The sequence below is a fragment of the Mesoplodon bidens genome (genome assembly GCF_964165515.1).
Source record: "Mesoplodon bidens genome assembly, chromosome: 3".
Classification (NCBI taxonomy): Eukaryota; Metazoa; Chordata; class Mammalia; order Artiodactyla; family Ziphiidae; genus Mesoplodon; species Mesoplodon bidens.
The window spans coordinates 32,611,679-32,630,079 of NC_138178.1; positions in this window are offsets into that span (position 1 = coordinate 32,611,679).

An 18,401-nucleotide genomic window follows, 5' to 3' on the forward strand; every position below is an offset into this window, starting at 1 on the left:
CAGCTGACTGGAGGAGGGAGGAGGGAGGACTCAGCAGGAGGAGGATGTGGACCACAGGGCAGCTGCAGGCGAGAGCTGGGCCCAGCACAAGGGGATCTCTGGAGGTGCTGTCCCACCTTGAAGCAAGGGACGGGATCTTTCTGCCTCTGCAGGGAATAATGTTCAGAGGTATTGCCTCTGGGGCATGGTGTGGCTTTGGGAGAGAAGGCTTTCTTCAGCTGAAAGCAATTCCTAGAGAGCAGATCACCAGAGAGCCTCAGCCACCAACGCTCTTGTGGCCGGGGGACTGTGTGTTTCCGGGCTGGAGCGAGGATCTGGGCAGCCCAGCATCCAGCACAGGAGACTGCGTCAGCTTCACCTGTGAATTTGTTAGAAACGCACCTCAAGCCTACTCTGGATCTTAACAAGCCCTCTCAGATGATGCCAATGCACACTCAAACTTGAAGACCACTAGGCTTGGGGGTCTGAAGAGGGCTTTGGTCCCTTCACAGGACCCGAGGATCCACTTGCTTCTTATTCTGTATGATGCCACTTGAAAACTGATGACCTTCCTTTCAAGGGACCCAAAAGAATTCCCTTGGGCCACACTTGGAGTCAGTTTGTAATGGAAATTAAAATGTAGAAAAAAGGAAATGAATTGATTTTCCTGTGTTCAACAGTTTTCAAAGACAGAAAGAAAGCAAGGAAATCAAAAGAAGAGATATGAATGTGTCTGTGTAGGAAATGGATTTCCTGAGGTGTAGATAAGCAAAGAATAAATCAGCTGGGGAAGAAATCCTGTAGTGGGGATGATCTTCTGCCTCTAGGTGGCACTGTTAACACAAGACAGCTCTGTGGTCCAGTGTCAAAGCGGAGTGGGAAAGCGTCCTTTGTACGTAAAGTGTTTTTGCTAGTTATTTATGACTCAGGGAGTATTCAAATTAAACTTAGAGAAAGTTGCAATATGTAGCACATACATTCTGTACACAATTATTTCATTAAAGCACCCAAGCTTTACTATACTAAAGTTTCCTCTTTTTTCCTTTCTAAACTCTAAGAAAAATTAATCTTCATAATTATCATTGTACATTATTGAGATAATATTTTAAAATAATAATAACTCCTTGTATTTGTGCATCACTTGAAAGTTTTAACAGGCCACACTAAGTGAAGAAAGCCGAGTGCAGAAATTGTGTCTAGTATGTTACTATTTGTTTAAAAACTAAGGTGCTAAAAAGAATATATCATTGTATTGTTATCTATATGCATAAGACATCTTTAGAAGGGTAACTAATAACAGTGATTACCGTTTGCAGAGGGATGGGATTTGGAGGATGGGAAATAGAGTGGGAGGAAGAGTTTTCACTATATACCCTTCTGTACTTTTTGAAGTTCTAACCATGTGAATGTATTACTATTCAAAAAAAAATTTTTAAGAAAAATTTTGGGAGTTTTCCTGTATCCTCAGGAATGATGAGAAATGAATATTGCCATTCTCATTTTACAAAGAGTCATGCAGGTAGGAGAGATGGCACTTTAACTGTAGGCTTCTCATTTCTGTGATAGTGCTCTTTCTACAAACCATTTTGCTTCAAATTTTACCTAAATCTGAAACTGCGGGGTGCAGTGCTGTATCTTGGAAGCCACTTGCACTGGCTTTACTCAGAAGTAAACCCAGGCTCACTGAGTCAACTGTTGCATCATTTACACTATTTTTATGGAACTAAAAGTCTGCTTTTTCAAAGAAAATCAAAGTAATATCTGTTTCATAAGCAAAGGACAATTTCCTTGAAATTATCTTTTGCTATCTGTGGAAGATTGCAGTAAACCATGAAATTTACTAGATTATAAATACAGAGCTGCTTTTTTTTATTTGAAGAGCTTTTGTAACTGGCCTCAAAGAAATATAGTCTAAAAGTCTAGGTTTCTCCTTAAGGATGGGTATAAAAAGACAACCCTGCATAGACTTGCACTCCAGGGCATGGCTCTGTCAGCCTTTCTAGCAGGGGTGCTTATGGCATAGAGTCTGTCTTATCTTCCAGAAACTGGGTCCCTTCAGAATTGTTATCTATGTGCATGCATGCTAAGTGTGGCAGGTACAGAGGGGAGGAGGGAGGAAAAAGGGAGTCAAGGAAGGAGCTTAGCTGACTATTTGACAGTGACCTTATTTAGGTCACTCTTTTCATCAGTGGAATTCAACCTGGTACCGGCCCAACCTTGAGAAAGTCACTGAAATTGTTTACACATCTGTAAAATGGGAATCATTCCTACTTAGGGTCACTGGAACAATTAAAATGGTAAGGTAACTGGCATAGTGCCTAGAGAAAAGCATGTTTAAAATAGATATTGTTGGGAATTCCCTGGCAGTCCAGTGGTTAAGACTCAGTGCTTCGAATGTGGGAGGACGCAGGTTCGATCCCTGGTCGGGGATCAAGGATCCCACAAGCTGCGTGGCACGGCCAAAAAAAGAATAGGTATTGTTTCAGGAGTGGAGTGAAAGTGTTAGGGTTAGCTGCCTCTCCATCCCCCCATCTTTGAGATGGGGTCAATACCACTTACCTTGCAGGACTGCCGTTAGAGCCAACAAGATAGTGAACTCGGTAATGGTTACTGAGGAAAGTCCCCCTTTCCCTGGCCCTATCAGCAGCGGTCTCCTCATCAGGGCCGCCAGCTCCAGCCAGCGACTCTTAGTAAAGAATAGCCCTATCATGCAGCTCCCTGCTCAAAGAGCAAAGATGGCAATCTAAACCCAGGAAGTGGGAGCCCTTGTCCGGATAGAGATGTGCAAAAGTCCCATAGCAGACCTGGGACCCGAGAGAGGCACCGGGGCCAGAGGCCTGAAGGTGACGTCCTCTGAGAGGAGAGGAGGGTGGCTGCCGTGGAAGGGATCAGGTTTTCTAGCACACACCCTGGAGCCTGAAGACAGAGCCCTGCAGAGCATCCATGTATGACCACTGGGGAGGACCTGATGAGGCCACAGTAATGTTGTGTTGGTAATTCTTGAAGCTGGTTGATGGGTCCATGGGGGTTTATTATACTACGCCTTCCACTTTTGCATTGTTTGAAATTTTCCATAATAAAAAAGTTAGGGGCTTCCCTGGTGGCGCAGTGGTTGAGAGTCCGCCTGCCGATGCAGGGGACACGGGTTCGTGCCCCTATCCCGGAAGATCCCACATGCCGCGGAGCGGCTGGGCCCGCGAGCCATGGCCGCGGAGCCTGTGTGTCCGGAGCCTGTGCTCCGCAACGGGAGAGGCCACAGCAGTGAGAGGCCCGCGTACAGCAAAAAAAAAAAAAAAAAAAAAAAAGTTAAAAAAAAGACCACGTTTCAAAATATACACACATTATACTGTATTGCATATATGGTGTATTTCCAAATTAAAAATTGAAAGGATAAAAAAAGACATGATGAGGAGGACCAGGGGAGGTCGGAGGTTCAAGGTTCTGAGGAGGGGAAGATTTGAAGGGTCAAAATAAGAGATAATGATGATCGAGCTCTTGTTACATGGGAAACACCCAGCGTGCATTACCTCATGTAGCTCTCAAAACCACCACCCAGTACGGCAGGTGCTCCTTGGGGCCCCATTTCACAGATGATGAAACTGAGGCCTGGAGAGGGAATGTGAGTGACGCAAAGTGGCACAGCTGGTGAGTGGCTGAACTGCGATTGGAAGTCAGGTCTCTGCTCTGGCCACCCACTACTCCACCCTTACCCCCAGCTGAAGGGGGCGGTCCTGGCACCAGTACCAGGAGACCTGGAGGGGATGCAATTGAATTGGGTGTGGCAGACCCCAGGGAAGCCATGAGCAAGTGTCATTTAAAGAGACTGGAGGTGGAGTAGGTGGAAAGCTCATTGTGATGTGCAGGAGAGTAGGAAGCAGGAGCTGAAGAGCAATATTGTAAATATTGTATGAATACAGTAAGTCCCCTACATACGAACCTTCAAGTTGCAAACTTTCAAAGATGTGAACATGGGCTTCCGTGGTGGCACAGTGGTTGATAGTCCGCCTGCTGATGCAGGGGACACAGGTTCGTGCCCCGGTCCGGGAAGACCCCACATGCCGCGGAGCGGCTGGGCCCGTGAGCCATGGCCACTGAGCCTGTGCGTCCGGAGCCTGTGCTCCACAGTGGGAGAAGCCACAGCAGTGAGAGGCCCGCGTACCGCAAAAAAAAAAAAAAAAAAAAAGATGTGAACGTGCATTTGCGTGTCCAACCACCTAAGTTAGTTCACGTGTTTGGCATACATTGTCACGTGCGTGCATCCTCTACAAGTGGTTGTGCTTTTGTTTACTTTACTGTACAGTAATGTATAGAGTACAGTAGTACTGTACCAGTAAAAAATAAAAGTGTTAGTTTCTTTGGTACTAGTGCAGAACTTCTTGGAATACACAACCTTAGAATAAGATATTTCAGGACTTCCCTGGTGGTCCAGTGGTTAAGACTTCGCCTTCCAATGCAGGGGGTGTGGGTTCGATCCCTGGTCCAGGAGCTAAGATCCCACATGCCTTGTGGCCAGAAAACCAAAACGTAAAACAGAAGCAATATTGTAACAAATTCAATAAAGACATTAAAAATTATATTTCAAGCCCATAAAATAATTTCACTCTGAAGAATTTTGAATCAGAATATACATTAGATATTAGAGATATTGGGTTGATAGGTAAAAATCAGTTACCATCTTTTTAATCCAGTTACTTCACTGTGACCACATTTGTTAAAACCAAGTACAGTATTATGTGTGGTCTTTGTGATTTCTTTGGATCCCTCGTATCTATGATTATTTCAGCAGACATAATATACTTGTGTGAAACGTATTATAAACCCATTACAGTACAGTACTAGATAGCCAATTGTGTTAGTTGGGTACCTATGCTAACTTTGTTGGACTTAACAAATTGGACTTACAAGCGCGCTCTCAGAATGGAACTTGTTCATATGCAGGGAAATTGCTGTAGAGTAAATGATGAGAAGGCGGTGGGTAATGGAGGAGGCGTCATCAAGGGAGGCTTTCTTTAGGAAGCAGAAGATTATGGCCTGGTTACAGGTCAAGGGACAGAAGCCCAAGCAGACAGAAAGGTGCGTGTTTTGAAGGAGAGGGACCCAGGCGCAGATGGAGGGCTTCACCTGGGGAAGAGAGAGCAGAGTGAAGACGTGAACAGGTACAGAGTGCCCGTTGTGTCTGTCCTGCTCCTTATCTCATTTACTTACTGATCCCAGATTCAAGGGATCATGGTCTGCAGATGAGGAAATTCAAGATCAGGACAGGCTGACAGACCTGTCCAAATCTGCACAAACAGAAAGCGAGCAGGCAAGAATCGGACCTGTGTCGGTCGACTCTGAAGCCCGTGTGTGCGCTTTCTTCCTTTCCCCCAGGCCCTGCAGCCCATCTCCTGCTGGGACGGGGGTGGGTGCGTGGAAGAGCTGGAGGGGACAGGGAGGCCAGGGAGTTTATCACTTGCTGAGAAAGACAGAGAGGTGATGGACAGTTAGGTTGCTTCCATGACCTGGCTATTGTAAATAGTGCTGCAGCGAATATTGGGGTGCATGTGTCATTTTGAATTATGGTTTTCTCAGGACATATGCCCAGTAGTGGGTTTGCTGGGTCATATGGTAGTTCTATTTTTAGTCTTTTAAGGAATCTCCATAATTTTCTCCATAGTGGCTGTATCAATTTACCTTCCTACCAACAGTGCAAGAGGGTTCCCTTTTCTTCACACCCTCTTCAGCATTTACTGTTTGTAGATTTCTTGATGGTGGCCATTCTGACTGGTGTGAGGTGATACGTCATTGTAGTTTTGATCTGCATTTCTCTAATGGATAAAGAAGATGTGTTACATATATACAATGGAATATTACTCAACCATAAAAAGGAACAAAACTGGGTCATTTGTAGAGACGTGGATGGACCTAGAGATTGTCATACCGAGTGAAGTAAGTCAGAAAGAGAAAAACAAATATCATATGTTAACGCATGGATGTGGAATCTAGAAAAATGGTACAGATGAACCTGTTTGCAGGGCAAGAATAGAGACGCAGACTTAAGGAACAGATGTATGGACATGGCGGGGAGGGGGATGAATTGGGAGATTGGGATCGACATATACCCACTACCATGTGTAAAACAGATAGCTAGTGGGAACCTGCTGTATAGCACAGGGAGCTCAGCTCGATGCTCTGTGATGACCTAGATGGATGGGAAGTGGGGGGAAGGGAGGTCCAAGAGGGAGGGGATATATGTACACGTATAGCTGATTCACTTCATTGTACAGCAGAAACTAACAGAACATTGTAAAGCAACTCTACCCCAATAAGAAAAAAATAAAAAACGATATTTTAAAAAAGCTCAATAAATGCTCATGACTATTATTCTCAAAAAAAAAAAAAAAAAGAAGAAGACAGAGGGATGAAGAGGGACGGTCCGAAGGGGCTGGTGCGGGGAATTCTGCAGCCAGCAACTGGGGAGGCCTGGCCAGGGGAGGCCTGGCCGACTGGGAAGGTGTGCAAGGCCCAGCTGGGCCTGTCAGCATCAGCGGCTGCCTAATGGGAAGGGCTCAGAGCTCAGCAAGGAGGGCCACACACGTGAGGGTGGAGGTGAAAGGCCAGGACACTGCTTCATTTTTTCTCTTCTCTCACGTTGGCCAGGATGATTACGTGTGCACTGCATGCAGTTGTAAGTATGCGTGTGAGCGTGTAAGTATACCCAAGGCATGTGTGGGTTTCCGTGTATGGGTGTGAGAGAGCGTGTTTATGTTTGTGTGAATGTGTGTGTGTGTGTGTGAGGGTCTGTGTGTGGGTGGTGCGCGTGCACGTGCTTGGCCAGTGGAGAAGAGAAGCTTCCCTGGCTGTGCGGCTGGAAGGCAAACACATCCCTCTGAAATAAATCACTGTCTGCAGTGCTGGCTGCAAGCTATGTGCCAGGCTTCCTGAGGCTCGGGCTCTGGCTGCTCGCAGCCTGGTTCCCTATCTCCCCTCAGAGTGGCCCCAGACCTTTGGGCAAAAGGACGTTCTGTGCAGGTCTGAGGGGCACCGTCAAGTGGGAGCCAACCTCGTGCAGGGCCTGCAAATGCCTGTGGTCACAGCTGGGGCTCTTCTGTGGGGTGTCCTGACCCAAGTGCACCCACCTCCTGTGTGTCTGAGTCTGCGTGGGAAATCCGGTGCATAGGTTATACCTGCAGTGTTTTATTACTGAAATGCAAGCGGCAGGGATTGAATTAGAGACAGAGGCAGAGAGAGAGAGAGAGAGAGAGAGAGAGAGAGAGAGAGAGAGAGAGAGAGAGAGAGAGAGAGAGAGTAAAGAGGCACATTTGTGGCACAGGAAGTGTAATTCAGCCAAACATGTTGTGTGTTCCTAGACTTTCCTTGTTTGCCTATAAACTGATTCCCTCCCTCCCTCCTTCTTTCCTTCCTTCCTTCCTTCTACAGACTGTTTATTGAAGCCATATGATGTGCCAGGGACAGTGCCGGCTGCTGGGCCTAGAGGAGGGAACAGTCAGACACAGGCCCTGGCCTCATGATCTGAGTCTGTCAGGAGAGACACACATGGAGCAAGTCATCACCCCCGTGGCACATGTGCATAGAAGGGGAAAAGTGTCCTGGGATCTTGTAATAAAAGGCTTTTAGTCCTGGAGGGCGGGGTGGTGAGCTAGGTGACAAGAGCTCTCAAAGAAGCCCTCCTTGGGAGTGAGAATCACCTTGTGCTCTCCGTGTTGCCCACCCCAGTGTGAGACCCTGTGCCTTTAAAGAGGCCTTGTCCACAGGGAAGGACCCTCCCCAGACCTGCCCCGGGAGTGGAACTGCAGTGAACCTCAGTTCCAGGATGGGATACACAGTCCTGACACCAGCCCAGGCCCCAGGTCTCATCTCTGGAACTCTAGTTGGCCGTGACTTTTTTTTTTTTTTTTTTTTTTGCGGTATGCGGGCCTCTCACTGTTGTGGCCTCTCCCGTTGCGGAGCACAGGCTCCGGACGCACAGGCTTAGCGGCCATGGCTCACGGGCCCAGCCGCTCCGCGGCATATGGGATCCTCCCAGACCGGGGCACGAACCCGTATCCCCTGCATCGGCAGGCGGACTCTCAACCACTGCGCCACCAGGGAGGCCCGGCCGTGACTTTTGACGCTCATTCAAGACCCATGGGATTTGATGATTCCAGCTGTGTTATGCCCCTTCTTTGTGTCAGCTCACTCCATCCATGGCCAACTAAGAACAGTAGTCTCTTACAATGAGCCACGCATCACACTCGTGCGCACCACCATTCTTTGAAGTGGGTACCATTGTTATTGCCAACCCAGTTTTACAGTTGAGGAGACAGAGGCCCAGAGGGGTCAGGTAACTCACCCAAGGTTAAAAAGTGGGGATGTGGAATTTAAACCCAGGTGCTGTGGGATCAGAGTTCACCTTCTTGTTGACTCTGCTATGCCACCTTCAAAGCAAAATCTAAGTTGTCTTCTCAGATCTCAAGGCAAAGATTCCTTCACCCCTTCACTGCATGTTTGAAAGCCATCGTACCTTGAGATCTTACTATATAACGACACTGGGCTAAACCCTTTATTCATCCAATCAATCTTAATAAAGTGCCAGCTATGTGCTAGACAGAGTTCTAGATGCTGAGAATACAGGGGTGAACAAAACACACAGTTTTCCTACCCTAATTATAATTGAGTGGGGATACACATGATACACAAAGAAGCCAAAGAGTATATAATAGAATAGAATATCAGACATTGATAAATGACATTTGTCTCACTCAATATTTACCCCATCTTTAAGAAGCAAGTATTGTTATGCCCATTTTATAAATGCAGAAACTGAGGCTCAGAGTGATTCGTAAATAGATCTAAATTTACACAGCTCTCAACTTTGAACTTGGACTTGATTTTGGATTCAAATCCAGATTTCTCCAACTTTGAAGCTGAAGTTCTTAGCCATCATACACTCAGGCCATCGTCAAAGAAGGAATACTACTTTCATTTATCTTTGCCTCCTCCCTCTTTTCTTCCAGCATCCCTGCTAAAAAAAGAGGTGGGGGGCAGGTTACAGAAGCTGAGGGCTGGAGGGACAATACTCTGGAGCCACCTCCTGAGGTCACCTGGCCATTCTCCTGTCCCAGGGAAGGGCTATCCTCATGCGTAGAGACTACCTGGTCTCATTCTAAATGAGAAAGTCATGCAGAACTAAATCAATAAGAGGTCTCTTTGACATTAGAACTTCTTTTGTTTATTTTTCTCTCCTCCTCTGTGCTGACAAATGTGTTCATGTAAAGGCAGGAAAAAAAAACAGCCGAGCAATTTGTCACGGTAATATCTTCCCTCCTGGCCTTCATAATGAATTGTACTGGTTAAAGTTAATCAATCATTCCCATAAATGCTCCTGTGGATGCTTCTTTTTTTAAAGGGCCCCCAAACTGGTTGCTTGAATGTACTGTTTCCAGGGACTCTGTGTGTACATGTGTAAACCCAAGTGTTCCTTGAGGGGGAAGAGAATCACATTGAGTAGGAGTCTGTGTCAGGCACCAAGCCGTCTGCTGTGGATGCATTACCCTATCTTCTCCCAGCAATCCTCCCACATCCTGGGAGTTTGGAGTTTCCTCCCTTTTACAGGTGATCTTACAGGGAGCCCATCGGGGGAGGTCTGTAGGATAAGGGGACACAGCTTCTAGGGAGCAGAGGTGCGATACAAACCAAAGCTTGTGTCTCCAGAGCGTCCACTTGGCCCTTCTGCGTTCTAGTTAATAGGATAACCCTGGCTCCTAAAGATGCATTCCCTGTACTTACCAGATGTTCCCAAGTTTACTCTCAAGAGCATAAACATGTGTTGCTATTCTCTGAATCCCCAAATCTTAATTTCTGCCATCTGGCTTCGTCCTTATGAAATGGGAACCTAACAACTCATCTTATCATTCAAGGCATTAAAATCACAGATTCCATAATCCCAGAGGCCCTCCCAAGTTCCCCTGAGTCTTCATATCGCAAAGCTTCACATGTTCCCCGAACAGGAGGTAGTGAGAAAATGGTAAAGACTTGAAAAAATTCAACCATATGACATATATTAATTTATTGTGATGCTGATGCTATGGGAGAAATATTGAGTAGCTGCGCTCTGAAACCAGCAAGCGTTTAAAAGAATTGAAATTATTTGTGTTTAGCACTTTCATTACTTGTCCTCCATCTCATAGTCGCCAAAGCTGTTTGAAGAGGACTTGGACGTTGTTTCCGTGTATTTACTCATGTTCAACTGGGTTAAATATTGCCCTGGTATCCATTCCTGATTCGCACAGCAAGCCAAAGCAAAGGAGCCCAAATGAACTGTCACACATCCCCACTTAATGTGGTTTTAATTCTGAGACAAATAGGATCACAGTGAATTTCAATGAACTGTCCAGATTCTTTTATTTGAGTTTGCTGGGATGATTGGTGTGTGGAATTAGAGGGCTGTGGGTTGAAGCTCGGCAATTGTTTCATTAGGCAAAAATTCTTGTTGCCATAGTGCTCATTGTAACAGAGTCTGAATTGCATGTCACATTATCTGGACTAATGAAGAACAGGAGTAGCACCAATAGATGCCAGCTTGAGACGGATCATAGGCTTCCTTGGAGCCCGTGGTTTTTAAATCTGCATCTCTACCGCATCTAAAATTTAGCAAAAATAACATCATCTTATTTTCTCATGATACCTCCATTCCTAGGAACTCTTACACGTTTTCATAAAATCAACTGTAGGAATATTGTAGAAGAAACTGAAATCATAGATAAGGGACTGGACTCCTTGATTTTTGAGGTTCTTTTAGGTTCCAAAATTCTGGGCTCGTCTAAGATCTCAATAGCTCAGTTAGCTAGGAAGTTATGGCCAATTCTTTTTCTTTTTCCCTTCCCCCCACCCATCCCCCCCTGGTAACCATAAGTTCATTCTCTAAGTCTGCAAGTATGTTTCTGTTTTGTAAATAAGTTCACTTGTATCATTTCTTTTTAGATTCCACATATAAGGGATATCATATAATATTTCTCTTTCTCTGTCTGACTTACTTCACTCAGTATGACTATCTCTAGGTCCATCCACGTTGCTGCAAATGGCATTATTTTGTTCTTTTTTTATGGCTGAGTAGTATTCCATTGTGGATCTGTACCACATCTTCTTCATCCATTCCTCTGCTGATGGACATTTAGGTTGCTTCCAGGTCTTGGCTATTGTAAATCGTGCTGCAATGAGCAGTGGGGTGCATGGATCCTTTCGGGCCATCGTTTTCTCTGGATATATGCCCAGGAGTGGGATTGCAGGATCAAGATATGGCCCAATTATTGGCATAAGTCCAGAATTACCTATATTTATTAATTCAGCAATTAGATGCTATTTGCCCACTCTGGGGTAGACACTGAAGACATAGAGATGAAAAAGCTTGGATGGTCCTTGCCCTCCAGGAGCACTCTATCTATTGAAAGAGATGGTCATGATGACTCCAATAGAATGTCTCATCATCACCTTAGCTTTCTGTATTGCCTGCTGGAATATAAACCTCCTTAAAGGCAAGATTACTTCCTATAAACAGATCTGTCCCCCAAACCCAGAATAGGGCTTGGCACTTTGAAGACATTCAAACAATATCAATTAGATTAATAAATTTTTGGATGAATAGCATTAAGGAGATGTGATTAAAATATGGTAGAGAGAGTAGACAACTTCCTTTTTTTTTTGAACTGTGTCTCTATTTTTTTTAACCTTTTATTTTATATTGGAGTATAGCTGATTAACAACGTTGTTTCAGGTACCTAGCAAAGCGACTCAGCCATACATATACATGTATCCATTCTCCCCCAAACTCCCCTCCCATCCAGGCTGCCACATAACACTGAGCAGAGTTCCCTGTGCTATACAGTAGGTCCTTGTTGGTTATCCCTGTTAAATATAGCAGTGTGTACATGTCAATCCCATACTCCCTGACTATCCCTTCCACCCACCCCTCCCCCCTGGTACATATATACAATGGAATATTACTCACCCATTAAAAAGAATGAAATAATGTCATTTGCAGCAACATGGATGGATCTAGAGATTGTCATACTGAGTGAAGTGTCATAGAAAGAGAAATATCATATAATATCGCTTACATGCAGAATCTAAAAAGAAATGATACAAATGAACTTATTTACAAAACAGAAACAGACTCAGACTTAGTGAACTGTGTCTCTTTCAATGCAGCTGCAGTAGGACCTTAAACAATACCATAAGATTTGTCTTTAATCCCCATTTTCCCATGAGGAGACTCAAAGAGGGGCAGGAATTTGCTGAAGGTCTTACAACTAAGTAAATGACCTAAATGAAAATCTAAATATCTGATACATACCTAAGTGAAACTTGATTTCAAACCTGTGTGCTTCTACTGGACTCTTCACCATAACTTGTCCTAACCACGTAATGAAAATCTTAAGCACTAGGTCCTTTAAATAAGTCACCCTACCTGATTCTTAAAGGAACCTGCAAGGTGGGTTTTGGTCCTCTTCCCATCCCATCCTAATCACTTTTCTTCAGCCCACCAAGGATTGGCAGTGACCTTGTGTTATTGTCCTTCTAGAGATTAGAAAACCAAAGGTGAGCAGTGAGTAAATGTCAGATATGTCAGTAAATGTCAGAACATTGGTCTTTCTGTTTCTAGACCACACACACTCCACAGCACTTTCACACCATGTGGGTGTCTTCAGAATCGAATCACATGTTTACTTGTTAAATGTACAGACAGCTGGACAGGGCCTAACTTTCAGTTGCATTGTCCCACACCTATACCTGTATGGTTACCTTTTTGTTTTGTTTTAATTTTAATTTCTGACACACTGTTTTATTTTATTTTTTAACTTTTTATTTTGTATTAGAGTACAGTTGATTAACAATGTTGTGTTAGTTTCAGATGTACAACAAAGTGATTCAATTATACATATACATGTATCTATTCTTTTTCAAATTCTTTTCCCAATTAGATTGTTACAGAATGTTGAGCAGAGTTCCCTGTGCTATGCAGTAGGTCCTTGTTGGTTATCCATTTTAAACAAAACAGTGTGTATATGTCAGTCCCAAACTCCCTAACTATCCCTCCTCACCCCCTTCCCCGCTGGTAACCATAAGTTTGTTCTCTAAGTCTGTAAGTCTGTTTCTGTTTTGTAAATAAATTCATTTGTATCATTTCTTTTTAGCTTCTGCATATAAGTGACATCATATGATATTTCTCTTTCTCTGTCTGACTTACTTCACTCAGTATGACAATCTCTAGGTCCATCCCATGTTGCTGAAGATGGCGTTATTTCATTCCTTTTTAATGGCTGAGTAATATTCCATTGTATATATATATCACATCCATTCTTCTGTTGATGGACATTTCGGTTGTTTCCATGTCTTGGCTATTATAAACAGTGCTGCTATGAACACTGGGGTGCATGTATCCTTTTGGACCATGCTTTTCTCCAGGTATATGCCCAGGAGTGGGATTGCAGGATCACGTGGTAGTGTACAGCTCCCTTTTTGGACCTGGCTGTAGGGCTTCACTTTTTTTTTTTTTTTTTTAATGGTGAGATGGAACACAACAGACTTGAATCAGCTCTTAAAGTTTGGTCATTAGCACACTTTGTCCTTCAGAATGAGGAGTACAGCAGCAAAACTCAAGCACGTGAGAACAGAAAAGCATTAGTTCCTCGCTCTGAGTCTCCCCTGTCCCTTGGTGAGGTGGAGGACCAAGTTTCTGAATGACTGGGGAAAATTGTATAAGTAATTGATGACCAGAAAAACACTACTTGTATTTTTATGCTTGACAGTGAAGATAATGCCTTATCTTGGCAGTTTTCATTAGGGTCTCCTGCCATCAGCCCCTCCTGATACAGGTCACCAATATTGGCAATCTAGACCCTCTGCCAGCCCCATTCTCCTAAGTGGGCAATGTCCATGGGAGAAATGCCTGCTGTAACTAGACTTTGTCATACTGTTATGGTCTGTGGTGCAGATATAATAACAGAAAACAGGAAACTTCCTTTCCTCCATTCATTCCATCGTCTAACTTACAAAATGGGTGCACACACATCATGTCACACAAATGCCATGGTCATGTTGTAGGAGAGGATTAGGGCTGGGATCTGCCCTCAACTGTGCCCAAATATTCTGTGACTGTGAGACATCACCTCCTTCTTCTGGACTTCGGTTTCTCCATTAAAAACAAACATACGAACAAGCAACAACAATAAGACACTCAAGATGATTTAACTTGAGAATCAGCAAGTTCTCTCTGAATTCTCATATTCCATGATGCTATTTTAGAATTTTCAGGGATATTTTAAGTCCATCAAGAATTATACAGGTTCCTGGGCTTCCCTGGTGGCGCAGTGGTTGAGAGTCCGCCTGCCGATGCAGGGGACACGGGTTCGTGCCCCAGTCTGGGAAGATCCCACATGCCGCGGAGCAGCTAGGCCCGTGAGCCATGGCCGCTGAGCCTGCGCGTCTGGAGCCTATGCTCCGCAACAGGAGAGGACACAACAGTGAGAGGCCTGCATACTGAAAAAAAAAAAAGAATTATACAGGTTCCATATATATGTGTTAGTATATGGTATTTGTTTTTCTCCTTCTGACTTACTTCACTTTGTATGAAGTGAAGTTAAGACTCTAGGTCCATCCACCTCACTACAAATAACTCAGTTTTGTTTCTTTTTATGGCTGAGTAATATTCCATTGTATATATGTGCCACATCTTCTTTATCCATTCATGTGTCGATGGACACTTAGGTTGCTTGCACGTCCTGGCTATTGTAAATAGTGCTGCAGTGAACATTTTGGTACATGACTCTTTTTGAATTATGGTTTTCTCAGGGTATACACATATGGAATCTAAAAAAAAATGATGAAGCTAGGGGCAGGACAGGAATAAAGACACAGACGTAGAGAATGGACTTGAGGACACGGGGAGGGGGAAGGGTAAGCTGGGATGAAGTGAGAGAGTAACATTGACATATATACACTACCAAATGTAAAATGGATGGCTAGTGGGAAGCAGCCGCATAGCACAAGGAGATCAGCTCAGTGCTTTGTGACCACCTAGAGGGGTGGGATAGGGATGGTGGGAGGCAGACTCAAGAGGGAGGGGATATGGGGATATATGTATACATATAGCTGATTCACCTTGTTATACAGCAGAAACTAACACAACATTGTAAAGCAATTATACTCCAATAAAGATGTTAAAAAAAAAGAATTATACAGGGCATCACATCCATTCTTCAGGAGATGCAGGTCCCACGTGAAACTCACATTTTCTAGTCATCAGGCTTGGGAAGAGAAATGTCATTATTTCACAATGTCCCCCAAAGAACAGAGCTGCCAAAATGTGTCATTGTGTGGACTCCCCCCAGTGATACCCTCATGTGGTTTCTCACCGGTTTCCTCACAGGCTTAAGACAGAAGAGGTTCTTGTGCACACACAACTGAACAGGGGAAAGGTAAACACCCAAGCTACTTAAATTCAGAAGCACCTTTGTTTTGTCCTCACCTGAATTTAATTTCCAAATCACAATATTACAGATTTAAATAGAAGGTCCAGAGGTGCCAGGGAAGAGTAAAAATAGAAGCTAGAATGACAGAGAGGACCATCCTCCAGTAAGTGGTATCTGACTTATTAACAGACAGAAACGAAAATTGATTTATAAATGATCTTGGGGAGGTAAAGGCTGCTGCCTACATTTTAAAGTTAATGTGTAATTATATATGAAATTCTTAATTACACTTGTAATCCTTAATTACACAAGCAGTATAGGAATACATTTCCCTTTTCAAAAATTAAACACTGCAGATAGGGCTTCCCTGGTGGTGCAGTGGTTAAGAATCTGCCGGCCAATGCAGGTGACATGGGTTCGAGCCCTGGTTCAGGAAGATCCCACGTGCCACGGAACAACTAAGCCCGTGCGCCACAGCTACCGAGACTGCATGCCACAACTACTGAAGCCTGCGTACCTAGAGCCCATGCTCCACAACAAGCCACCTCAATGAGAAGCCGGCACCCCAACAAAGAGTAGGCTCCCTGCTTGCCACGACTAGAGAAAGCCCACGCGCAGCAACGAACACCCAACGCAGCCAAAAATAAATAAATAAATAAATAAAAACACTGCAGATAAGCTGATGTCCTCACTGATCAGACCTCACCCTCTCCATCCTGAGTTCCTGTTTGATGCATATCCTGTAAGAACATTTTCCTTGATTTTACATAATTTTCATATATATTGATAGATCCATAAAATTATATCATTTAATAGTATATTAATTGTTATTGATTTTTAATAACATATATAATTTTATTCTACAACTTGTTCGTCACTCAGTGAAATGACTTGAGTTTCCACTCATATTCCTATATACATTTATATTGTTTCAAGTTTTTCACTTTAAACATGAATGCAATGAGCATTTCTGTACCTGCCCCTTTGGGTACATATGGGTCGTGGGTGAAGTGTTCTTCGAAAGCAGCTGTATCATTTTATAGTTCTACCGTTTCCTGTTTAAGTGTCAACACTTTATATTATTTCCAAACTCTCTTGATTTTGCCACTCTGTGGGTGAGAAATGGTATCTTATTGTTTTAACTTGTATTTCTTTATTTATGAGAGAGTTGAGTATCTTTTCATTGTATATTTTCTGTTATTTACTGTATATATTATATGATCACTTTTCTATTGGGTTATTTGCATTGAGTTTTAGGAATTGATTTTTAGCAATACTAATTTTTTCCAATATTTGTTACAGATGTATTCTCCCAAGTTGCAGACAATGCCCCTTCCCCCCTTAAGATATTTGTGTGTGTTTCCTAAGAATAACGATATTCTTTTATGTAACCACAGTCCCGATATTAAATTCAAGAAATTTTACATTGAGGCTATAATTTTACCTAATCTAACCACTCATATTCCAGTTATTTACTTGTCCCAATAATATTCTTAATAACCTTCCTTATTCTTAATAGCATTCTTCCCCTCTAGTACATGATCCAGTCTGAACGCACATATTGCACTTGCTTCTCCTTTGTATTTGGCCTCCTTTGATCTGGAATAGTTCCACAGACTTATACTGTCTTTCATGACATTGACATTTTTGAAAAACTGAAATCAATTATTTTATAACATGTTCCTCTATTTGGTTTTGTCCGATGTGTCCCCATGATTAGATTCCGGTTTTGTATCGCAGACGGAGTGAGTACTACAAAGGTAACCCTTTGTTTTTCTCAAGGTATCACATCTGGAGTGTCCATCTGACTTGTTGGTGATATTAATTTTGACCACTTGATCACGGTGTAACTGGTCAGTATAGTTATTATTACCCTTGATCCTCATCAAGCTATCCCCCTAGATTTAGCATTCAGTGATGATTCTTGCCTGAAACAATCTTCACCATGATGACTACAAAATAGTGATTTTCCACCACTTAATCCACATTTACCAGTCAGGTTTCTACTGTAAGAAAGAGCTCTGCCAACCTGATGTTCATCCATTCATTCCTTAATTCATTCATTCTCTCTCTCATCTACCTATCATCTATCTTTCTATCATCTATTTATTACCTGAGTAGATTCACAGATTCCTATTTTATTTGGTGATAATTCATCACTGTCTCTATTGCTCTGGTTGCTGTAACACATTGCCACACACTTGGTGACTTAAAATAACGCCCATTTATTCTTTTACAGTTCTGGAGGTCAGAAGTCCAAACTCAGTTTCACTGGACTGAAATCAAAGCGTTGGCAGGGCCATGCTCTCTGGAGATACAGGGAGAATCAGCTTCCTTGCCTTTCCCAGCTCCTAGGGTTTCGCTCCTTACATCCTCGGCTAGTGGCCCCCCCTCCATTTTCCAAGGCAGCACTGTCACACCCTCCTCCCTCCAGTCCTCACACCCTCCTCCAGTCCGTTTTTGTAGTCAAGTCTTCCTCTGCCTCACTATTATAAGAACACTTGTGATTACACTTAGGGCTCATTGGATAATCCACTATCAAGAGGCTTACCTTCACCACATCTGCAAAATCCCTTTTTATACACTCTTTATTTTCTATTGGAGTAGAGTTGATTAACAATGATGTGTTCGTTTCAGGTGTACAGCAGAGGGATTCAGTTCTACATATACATGTATCTATTCTTTTTCAAATTCTTCTCCCATTTAGCTTGTTACATAATATTGAGCCCAGTTCCCTGTGCTGTACAGTAGGTCCTTGTAGGTTATCCGTTTTAAATATAGCAGTGTGTACATGTCAGCCCCACACTCCCTAACGTTTGCCACATAAAATAACATTCACAAGGTACAGGGATTAGGACCTGTATATTTTGGAGGTCATTGTTTGCCTAATCACACTTTTTTGTGGGTGGTCAAAAATTTGATGCTAAAATCATCCCAGGCTTGGTCAGTGGGATCCCCTTCAAGCTTCTTCCT